Genomic DNA, 11,128 nt, shown 5'->3' with positions numbered 1-11,128 from the left:
CAGGGTGGGGGCTGCCCAAAACAGGCATGCCCATGCCCCCACCCCCTCCCCCACAAGAATTACAGCCTTCCTGCCCTCCGTAGGGGGCAGATGGGGCATTAGCCCCCAATCTGTCCCCCGGGGGGGCAAAAAGCCCACTAGATGCCAGGGATTTTTTGGGCAAATTTTAATTCGGGTGGGGGCATTGGCATTCCGTTTCGGGCAGCCCACACCCTAATTAAAATTTGCCAAAAAACTTCCTGCCATCTAGTGGACTTTCAGCCCCCCTTGGGGGGCAGATGGGGGCATTACCTCCCAATCTGCCCCGCCGGGGGGGCAAAAAGCCCACTAGACACGAGGGTTTTTTTGGGGCAAATTTGAATTAGAGTGGGGCTGCCCAAAACGTGCATGCCCATGCCCCCACCCCCTCCCCCACAAAAATTACAGCCTTCCTACCCCCCTGGGGGGCAGATGGGGCAGTAGCCCCCAATCTGCCCCCCCGAGGGGGGTAAAACCCCACTAGACACCAGGGATTTTTTGGGGCAAATTTGAATTAGGGTGGAGGCTACCCAAAACGAGCATGCCAATGCCCCCACCCCCACCAGCAACAATTACAGCCTTTCTACCCCCCTGGGGGGATGATGTGGCAGTAGCCCCCAATCTGCCTCTCCGGGAGGCAAAAAGCCCATAGACGCCAACGATTACGCTGGCTTTTTTATGTGTGGGGGTGGGGCCTGCCCAGAATGGGCATACCTATGCCCCCATTGCCCCTACCCTCCAAACAAATAGCCACAGTGTTTCTGGCCCCCTTGGGGGCATATCAGGGCAACTCCACCCCGATATCCCCCCCAGGCCGGCAGAAAGCAGACTAGGCATGGATTCGTTTTTAGCAATATGCCTACCTATCGTTATTGGGCACTAGCGCAGCCGGCACATAGGGAAACCTAGCAAATCTGTAAATTTTTACAAACTAGACACCCAGGGGAATCCAGGATGGGGTAACTTGACTGGCACTCTCTCACCAGGTTCTGTTACCCAGAATTCCTTGCAAACCTAAAAATTTGTACAAAAAAACAAATTTTCCTCACATTTCTGTGGTGTAAAGTTCTGGAATCTGCGTGGATCCACAAAATTCCACCCGCCCCGCGTTCTCCAAATTCTTCCAAGAAAAATGGTACCTCACTTGCGTGGGTAGGCCTAGTGCCCGCGACAGAAAACGGCCCAAAACGCAACATGGACACACCCCATTTTCACAGTGAAAACTGACCCCTTTTTTTGCAAAGTGCCTAGCTGTAGATTTTGAATCCTAGCTCTGCCTGCACCTAGGGAAACCTAGAAAACCTATACATTTTTGAAAACTAGACACCCAGGGGAGTCCAGGATGGGGTGACTTGACTGGCTCTCACCAGTTTCTGTTACCCAGAATCCCTTGCAAACCTAAAAATGTGTCCAAAAAAACACATTTTCCTCACATTTCTGTCGTGGAAAGTTCTAGAATCTGCGTGGATCCACAAAATTCCACCCACCCCACGTTCAGCAAAGCCTTCTGATAAAAACGATGCCTCACTCATGTGGGAGGCCCAAATACCCACGTATTGAGGCGACATCGAAATTGCCTATCATCAAACAACCTGGTTTGCATGGGCGGTTGTCTGGGCTTTTGGCCCTGTGCTCGGCGGCCATCTTGGGAAACCTACCAAACCCATGCATTTCTGAAAACTAGACACCCAGGGGATTCCAGGGAGGTATGGCTTGTGTGGATCCCCAACGTTTCCTTACCCAGAATCCTGTGCAAACCTCAATTTTAGCTGAAAAAAATCACTTTTTTCTAACCCTGCCCGTAGTTCGCGAAGTAGCGCAACGCGAAGCTACGCAAAGTGCACTACGCGAGCTACGCGTAGCACTTTGCGAACTGCGTAATACCCTGTTTGCACTGTGCAGGATGACGTTTTCAATGATTGCACTGTGCAGACAAGCATCCGGCACTGTGCAATCATTAAAAACGGCATCTTGCACAGTGCGAGCTGTAGTTTGCTGCTGCTCGAGTAGATTTTTACTCGAGCGGCAGCTTTCTCAACGTGGACTGGTAGTTTCTCATCGCGAGCGGTCGCGAGCCTATGCGACCACTCGCAATGAGACACCTCACCTCCCCGCGTTGAGAATCTCGCCGGGAGGTTTATTTTGCTTGCTCGCGGTCGCCAACTTGATGTTGAGGGCCGCAAGCAAGCAAAAAATGACCGCTGCACTACGCAACACTACGCTACGCGTGTTTGCACTGTGCTACGTGCAATTTGCGTAGTGCGAAGTAGCGCAAACTTCGCAAACTATGCAAGCGTGGCGTAGTGCTTTGCCCAGGCTTACTTTTTTCACAATTTTTTCTGTGGGAAAGTTGTGGCATCACCGGGCTGACACAAATTTCCTATCACCCAGCGTTCCCCCTGGTCTCCCAATAAAAATGGTGCCTCACTCGTGTGGGAGACCCAAGTAGCCGCGACAGGCAGGGGCCCAAAACAGATTGAGGCGACATCAAAATTGCCTATCACCAAACATCCTGGTTTTGCAAGGGGGGTCACCTGGGTTTTTGGCCCCGTGCTCGGCGGTCATCTAGGGAAACCTACCAAACCCACACATTCCTGAAAACTAGACAGCAGGGGGATTCCAGGGAGGTATGATTGCGTGGATCCCCCAAAGTTTCCTTACCCAGAATCCCCTGCAAACCTCAATTTTAGCTGAAAAAATCACTTTTTTCACACATTTTTGTGGGGGAAAGTTGTGGCATCACCGGGCTGATACAAATGTCCTACCACCCAGCGTTCCCCAGGGTCTCCCGATACAAATGGTGTCTAGTTTTCAAAAATGTATAGGTTTGCTAGGTTTCCCTAGGTGCCGGCAGAGCTAGGGTTCAAAAACTATAGCTAGGCACTTTGCAAAAAAAGGGTAATTATTCATTGTGAAAATGTGGTGTGTCCACGTTGGGTTTTGAGCCATTTCCTGGTGTGGGCACTATGCCCACCTACACAAGTGAGGTACCATTTTTATCGGGAGACTTAGGGTAATTCAGATTTGTAAAGCAACTGTTATTACCTATTGACTTTCGATGCATTTCTGTCTTCCAAATGAACGACATGGTGTAAAAAAGAAGTCATTTTGAAAAACGACCTATAATTCTCAAGCTAGTAATGAGTATTCCCAATTTCAAAAATGTGCAAATATCTACTGGTTCTAAACTCTATAATTTGTTCCCATTTCAGAAATACATAGGTGTCTTTCATACCGATTTTTCCATGTATATATTTTCCCACAATAATTGCTAAATACCCGGTACATAATAAAAAGCCATTGCAAATTGCTGCTCAGTTTTTGACTCTGGGTTCTATATATCCCCACAACCAGAAACGTCCAGGGGATGTAACGGTATATTGCTTTCAAATAATTAGAAGAAGTTACAGGTGAAAACGTTGACACAAAAGGCTGTTTTTTTCAAATAATTTTCAATTTTTCCTATATTTAACTGTTATTCTCTATAAAGAAACCTTGAAGGATCTACACAAATGACCCCTTGCTGAATTCAGAATTGTGTCTACTTTTCTAAAATGTATAGCTTTCCAGGATCCATTATTGCTTCAATACCCATTTCTACCATTAACTGGAAGGAGGTTGAAAGCACAAAAAATAACAGAAATAGGCTATGTCCCAGAAAAATGCCAAAACTGTGTAAAAAATGCTGGTTTTCTGACAAAAGTCTGTCATTTCCTAAAAGCTGGGAAATGGTGATTCCAGCCCCACAAACCCTTTTTTGATACCTTTTGCAGGGAAAAACCCAAGACGCTTTCATTTGCAGCCCTTTTTCCCATTTTTTGCAAACAAAACAAAATTAAGCTGTATTTTGGCTAATTTCTGGGACCCCTCCAGGGGAATCCACGAACCCTGGGTACCTTTAGAATCCCCATTATGTTGGAAGAAAAGGACGCAAATTTGGCATGGATAGCTTATGTGGTCAAAAAGTTACAGGGGTCTAAGCGCGCACTACCCCAAATAGCCAAAAAAGACTTAGCACGCGAGGGAAAAGGCCAAGCAGCGAAGGGGTTAATGTCTCATCCTGAACACACAGAAGCGCTGGAGTGTGCATCGCCTTGAAGCCGGTTTCTGTGAGCTAGGCAGTTTATTCCTGTGCTGAGGATATCTTACTTTACACATGTTTACTGAAATAAATAGCGCTTCTTGGGTTCCTCGCTCACTTCTAGCGCTGCAGCAATACATTAACACCTCCTTTCTCCAAAGGAGATTGCTCCAAATTGTTTTTAATTATTACCCCCTGATGGCATGTTTTCTTTAAGTTTTAAATCAGTTCGTTGATGGATATTTTGTAGCCACATTTGAAAAGAAACATGGTTTGTGAACTGTTAAAGCCATTTTAGCGTCCATTTAACGACCAACTGCTGTCGAGAGCTGCCTCCAGCGGGGCTGGAAGGGAAGTTATTTATCTTCCAATGATGAGGGTCATAACCGTGAATTTACCATATTATTTTTGAAGCGGGCAGTGACTAACAGCCTCGAGAGAACAAGGGAAGGGGTTTCAAGCGACTAAAATCAGAACCAGAAACTACAATTTACCCCCTCCACACTGCCCTCCCCAGTCCAGCAGAAAAAGCTATGTATGGGGTTGGAGCTTGAAGGTGGTTCCATGGTGTAATGGTTAGCACTCTGAATCCAGCGATCCGAGTTCAAATCTTGGTTAGACCTGAAGGTTTCATTTGTTCATCAATATGTTGCATTTTACGTGACTTCACTCTTGAAAATAATCGGTACGTTTGACTTTACAAACAAATGATTTTTGTTTTTTAAAGCGCCCCATACCGGGCTTTCACTTTAACCTTTAACCTGGAAGCGCAGCAGGAGGCGCTTTTAAAAAACGTTTGCAATGCAATAGCTCAGACCTAGGAAAATGCCAGTCCTGTTGCGTTGCAAATGCTTCTGTGTATTGTTTCAGTCTTCAGTCTCACGCACTGCAGCGGAGTGGATGAGTTAACTGATTCCAGTAAACTCTACTGACTCAAACTTTAATCATCGCAGCAGTGGGTGTTTTTGAGGCTTGTCTTTAATTGTTTTACAATTGACCCTGAAAATATTTATTTAAGTTTATATATAAATTGGGGCATATTTACAAGCCCCTTGCGCCACTTTTGCGTCACTTTCCCCATGTTAAAAGTGACGCAAAAGTGGCGCAAGGGGCTTGTAAATCTGCCCCAATGTATTTAATCGTCCAGGCAGGAATCCTGACTCCACGACGCACAGACTCTTTATAGCAACAGTGCCCGATGGAGAAGACTTTTCTTCGCCTAAACATGGATTTAAAGTTCGACACTTATCTGCAGGAGAAAGAAATATGCTTTGCGGTTCTGTATCCAATTTTGCTGGGGTCTTCACCCTTAAGCTCATTAGGGCAGAAATGTGATGGATTAACTGGTTCAGGTGAACGCTGACATTTCAAACTTTAAGCACCACAGCATGGGTGTTTCCGAAGATTGCATATACTTGTTTTTATACCTTACTAAAAGCGTCGAGTGGGTACAGCATGTCGTTCATAGAGCAAGGAATTAAAAATCAACGATGTCATACAGCCCCAGTGGCCTAATGGATAAGGCACTGGCCTCCTAAGCCAGGGATTGTGGGTTCGAGTCCCATCTGGGGTGAATACAGATGTATTTTTTACAGTTTTGTCAGGGTCTTCATTAGGACTGTAAGGAGGGTGTAGGGGAAGTAAAAGTTGCTCAATTGCACAATATGAAACCAAAAATCGGATGATCACTCCCGGCTTCCCCACTTCACCAAATTGCGTGATTCTCAGAAGTTGTTTTATTTCACTTTCCTTCCTTGTTCTTCATGATCGCAAATAAGATTGCAATGAAATACATGAGTTCAAGATGTGCTCTGTACGAAACCAATTCTCAATGCACTGATGAAATCCGATATACAACGGTGACACGGTTCTGCATGTTATTGAAATACACTTTTAGAATCTTGAAGCGACTTTATCATATTTTCATAGGTTTGATGAAATACGTCTTTAAAAATGAGGGTGTTCCTAAAGGTAAGTGGTGCAGGACATTTAATCACTTCCTTTCTATAACTTCAATTAAGCTGAAAACAGACGCTTGCCCGTTTATTTAACAACTTTTAATGCTAGGACTGGTTCAAGTTAAGGAACGAGCCTGGTTTATCGCCGTCTCAGGACAGAAGCTTTATGAGGCTTTCTTTTCATGGGTTTCAAGAAGACGAAGTTGAAAGTGACCAAACTGTTCTGGTTTATCCAATCAGAGCTCATGTAAATCTAGCCGGAAAATGTGTCACGTGACCCTTGTATACTACGGGTCAGTGTCGTGAATTCATGATGTGATTTAATGTTTCACTATCAGAACTTAAACCCAGAAGAGGGCGCAGGAGGAGGCTTCCGGGGTGACTTTACCACACGCCTCGTGGGCTTCCCTGAAGCAGGGAGCCATTGGCGGGGCCCTGTATACACACGAGTTGAATGTCTGCAGTGGTGACTGACAGCAACAGAGGGGCGGGGTCAACATCATGATACATGATACATGTAACTCTTCACATCCCATACGAAGGCGAACAGGAATCGCCGCCAGCAACGAGCAGCAACAGAGGGGCGGGGTCAACATCATGATACATGATACATGTAACTCTTCACATCCCATACGAAGGCGAACAGGAATCGCCGCCAGCAACGAGGAGCGTCCAGTGTAAAGTAACTATAACCCGGCCCAAAATACGTCACACGCCCCTTAGACCCTGTAACTGGACCCAGAGCAGTCCATCTCGTGCTTACAGATGTATTTGCACTTTCACTAAAGGGAAAGTGCTCGAACCAGAGCTTCACTGTTTTTCTCCATTCTATCAATAGTGCACTCAGAGGCGCATGCTTCTACAGGTGGCTCTGTGGCGCAATGGATAGCGCGTTGGACTTCTAGGTTGACTGTGAAGGCATTCAAAGGTTGTGGGTTCGAGTCCCACCAGAGTCGTTTTGATACAGATCGGTCCAAATTATGAGAGAAAAGTTAATTCATACTTTTTGTTTATCTAGAGCTGCTTTTGGTTCCCCAGGTGTGTAGTGTGGGCAGGGAGGGCCTTCATCCACGCATTGTTGTACAGGTGCGAGGGAATCTTTGCACTTTGTGCACACATGCGGGCAGATTTACAAGCTCCTCGCTCCACTTTTAACATGGGAAAAGTGACGCAAAAGTGGCGCAAGGGGCTTGTAAGTCTGCCCCATGGTCTGTAGTCTTTTTACATCCGGGGCGGTTTCACCAGAGAACCGCAATAGGTTATCTGTGGTGGGTGCACTGGATCTGATCAGGGGTTGAACAGAGTGGGGTCCAGACAGGCTCTGGATTTGGTACCTATTCTTGAGATGGACAGAGCGTGCAGGATGACTTCAGCAAATACTTTGATGTTTGTGCCTCAGTTGTGGCTGCACCGGGCATCGCAGTGGCTGTAGTCTGCGTCTCCCGGAGCTACCACATCCTTCAGGGGATACAGCAGCCTCCCTTAATGCACCATCACACCTAATCCCCGAAGCTTGATTCTGGCTCGGAGCGGTGGGGGCTCTTACCAAGCAGTCTTAGTGACAAGCACACCCACCACACACATCTAAAATCACCATCCTGTGAGCCACACAACATAGTACCCCCAGGGGCACCCCTCTGTACCCCCTCCCCCAAATTGCATACCCAAATAACACACACACAGACTGTTGAGTTGGGTAAAATTGCTGCAGGTTTATTACATAATCCAGAATATGTAAAGTGTGGCTTATTTTACGGGCGATCCAAGGGCAGGCAACCAACTGGGTCGCCTGCCCGACTGATGAGCCGGGCAGCGCGGGAGTGATACCCGCCGTTGCTGCCATCCATGTGATTCTTTCTACGATCACGTGCCGTTGGTAACTTCTACTCACACCCCCCCTCTCGGGGCGGAGCGTCGCTTAGCAAACCCCCGGTTGTTCAGGCCCACAACCGCCCGCAGGACTAGTGGGGCGCCGACACGGCTTCCGGGATCCTCCCATGAGGCTCCTCGGTTTTGGCTCAGGCACCCCCTATGGTGCCACGCAGAGGTACCCTTTGTAACCGGCCTGCTTCCAGATCGCCCTGTAACTCCGCCTGCAACGAAAAAGAGAAACATTACAACGCTCTGAAAACCCCCCCACCCAATGCCTACGCCGGGAAAGCGATAGGGAGGGATGTGGTGTGGTGGGCGACAAAGAGGCCGCCAGGAGGGTCGGGGAAGGCTAAATAGCCTCCCCTTCCCTACAGGGGCCGGGAAGTGACGCGCTTGCGCCTCACTTCCGGCCAGCACGAGGAGGGGGACACTGGTCGGCGTCCCCGTCCCCTCCCCTTGGGATGGGGTGGGGAGGGGTGACCGGTGCCCCGGTGGCACTAGGGCGCCAACCGCTGTAGTGGCCCCCTGCGGGGGCCACGGTCGGCAGCATAGTACCCCCAGGGGCACCCCTCTGTCCCCCCTCCCCTAAATTGCATACCCAAATAACACACACACAGACTGTTGAGTTGGGTAAAATTGCTGCAGGTTTATTACATAATCCAGAATATGTAAAGTGTGGGTTATTTTACGGGGGATCCAAGGGCAGGCAACAAACTGGGTCGCCTGCCCGCCTGATGAGCCGGGCAGCGCGGGAGTGATACCCGCCGTTGCTGCCATCCATGTGATTCTTTCTACGATCACATGCCGTTGGTAACTTCTACTCACGCCCCCCCTCTCGGGGCGGAGCGTCGCTTAGCAAACCCCCGGTTGTTCAGGCCCACAGGACTAGTGGGCGCCGACACGGCTTCTGGGATCCTCCCATGAGGCTCCTCGGTTTTGGCTCAGGCACCCCCTATGGTGCCGCGCAGAGGTACCCTTTGTACCGGCCTGCTTCCAGATCGCCCTGTAACTCCGCCACAGCCCTGGAGGCAGCTCACCGTCGCAACCAGGGCCCCCCACCAACCCGCTATAGTCTTACCTGCAACCTCTCCTGTCTAGGGCTTCCTGCAACTAGCTGGAAGGGAACCATCCCTGCAGAAAGGAGAGTTTGAAATGATGCCACCTTATGACACTTTGACAGCGCTGGCGGGACTCAACCCTTGTCCTGTGAGATCCTTTACAACCTCAGGCACAAGACTTACCCGTGAGCTATAGCTCCTGGTGGTGTAGATGGCCCCATCTATGTCCCCAAGCCTTAGACGCTATCCTGGGTCGAATAGGGTCTGCTGAATTAAAGGACCCGTTGGGCCAGTGAAGATGTGCCAAGAACTATTCGCCCCCCTGCGGGAAAGTTACACCTCTTCACAATTCTGAGCGGGAGGAAGCCGGCACCCAGGCTCGCAAAGCCCCATCAATTTGATGACCTCACCTAGCAGCCGCCCTCCGCACCGGGTGTGCCTGAACCTGCGTGCCCATCTCTGGGACAGCAGCACACTCGCTGGGTGACCACTCACCCACCCGCCTGCCTGCTTTGGCTATTGTGGCAAGAAGGGATTTACGTAACCTTTGGACAGTCCCCTCTGTATGCTAAACCTGGTGCACAGGAGTGCTCCTAGCTGACAGCGCATGACCATGGGCAAGGGGCGACTCTTGCCCCTGCCCACCATCCCTTATTTCTCATGGGAATTATTCCCCTACAGATCCCTCAGTGATGAAACCCCCTAGGCATACCAGTTTCGGGAATCTGTCTGGTTTGAGCAGTGCGCGCTGTCTGTATGGTTCAGGCCTTGAGGATTGACTAAGTCATACTTCGCCCCTCCCATCATGCTCCCCGCTAGGAGGGTGGCAGGGGGGTGCCCCCCGCCAACCCAGAGCATCACCTGCGGTGCCAAATTCCTGCTCCGTTGAAGTAGAGTTTTGGTGGCACCCTGGGCGTGCCAAATGTTCTATTGACATTATGTCCCCTTGTGTTTGGCCCGCTGACACCCCCGTTATTGGGACGGCAGTACCAAATGTTGGCTGGCCGCATCCCCTAAGCGGGGTAAAAGTGTCCGTGAACCAGGTTCCCAGTTTCCTGCAGCTGCAGAACGCGACCGGTGACTCCGCTAGGGGATACCACCAACCGCAATGGTCCTCCGGACATTAAGGAATGCCATATTCTTACCTGGGCCTATCCCTAACTGATGGTGATTTCACACAGCTGTAAGGCCCGAGGCGCGCCTATGAAACCTATTTACTTGTTTCTTGCTACTCGGCCCCCTTATGGGTGGTCCTCAGAGTTTAGGCAACACGCGTGCTCCCAGGGCACGGTGCTGCAGGAGAGCAGATGTCTGTTACCCACTCGCTGATACTTTATCTGTTGCTAAATGCCCTACCGCTGGAAGCTTCCCAAGAACCGTGGACTTTGTGGTCCCACCTAGATTGATCCCATCGCCTGGGGGGGACCAGTGGTGGACAGAACCTGCACGGTACCTCCACCCCAGCCTGGCTATCGACTTATTCGGGACGCCGAAGCAGGAGATGCCCCCTCAGTCTCAGGTTCTAACCCATAGAGGATAAACCTGGGGGCAGACAAGTCTGTGGGAACCAACCGGAAACTCTGGTGCAAATACCGGCCCTATCCTGAATGTTGCAAATGCTGCATGGTCAATAATGCCCTGACGCCGATGAGGTTCTATGTGGTGTTTACCAAACTTTTTGAAAGACCGCACACTTGCTATATGACACTATACCACCCACATGCCACCCTGGCTGAAGCCCGGGTGGATAGGTCTTCATTGAAGCAACCCAAAAAATCTATTGGCGGGGGCCCTGGGAAGCAATGACCACTGAGTGATCACTTGCAACCCGATCGAGTTGATTGCCCAGACAGAAGTTGTATTGAATAATTGCAACCTGCATGGTCCAAGTTCTAACTCGGGCGCCATGAGGCGGTCTGGAACACGGACCGGTGGCCAGTAAGTAATCGGCCTAACAATGAACTATTGGTGGGTTTGAGACAGTTCTATGAAGAAATCCTTGAATGAATCGCTCCTCAAAGTGAAGGGACAAATACCCTGTCCGGTCACCCCCAAGGAAGGCGTACTGCAATGCCAGCTGTAGGCAGAGTGACACACAACCACCTACCTAGAGCTATTCACGGCAAGATGTACCTAGAGAA

The 11,128-nt window shown here is 49.6% G+C and overlaps 2 non-coding genes across 2 annotated transcripts; both read left to right on the top strand.

Annotated features, from left to right (window-relative positions):
* Positions 1 to 5,599: 5,599 nt before the first annotated feature.
* On the top strand, positions 5,600 to 5,672 carry TRNAR-CCU (transfer RNA arginine (anticodon CCU)). The gene has a single exon. It is a non-coding gene; the product is annotated as a tRNA-Arg (tRNA).
* A 1,252-nt stretch (positions 5,673 to 6,924) lies between these two features.
* TRNAR-UCU (transfer RNA arginine (anticodon UCU)) lies at positions 6,925 to 7,013 on the top strand. The gene is given in 2 exon segments: positions 6,925 to 6,961; positions 6,978 to 7,013. It is a non-coding gene; the product is annotated as a tRNA-Arg (tRNA).
* The last annotated feature ends 4,115 nt before the right edge of the window (positions 7,014 to 11,128 follow it).

The sequence above is a fragment of the Triturus cristatus genome, chromosome 4_1, assembly GCF_964204655.1.
Source record: "Triturus cristatus chromosome 4_1, aTriCri1.1, whole genome shotgun sequence".
NCBI classification, from domain to species: domain Eukaryota; kingdom Metazoa; phylum Chordata; class Amphibia; order Caudata; family Salamandridae; genus Triturus; species Triturus cristatus.
Note: the sequence above shows the minus strand (reverse complement) of the source record. Positions and strands in the feature narration are given on the sequence as shown.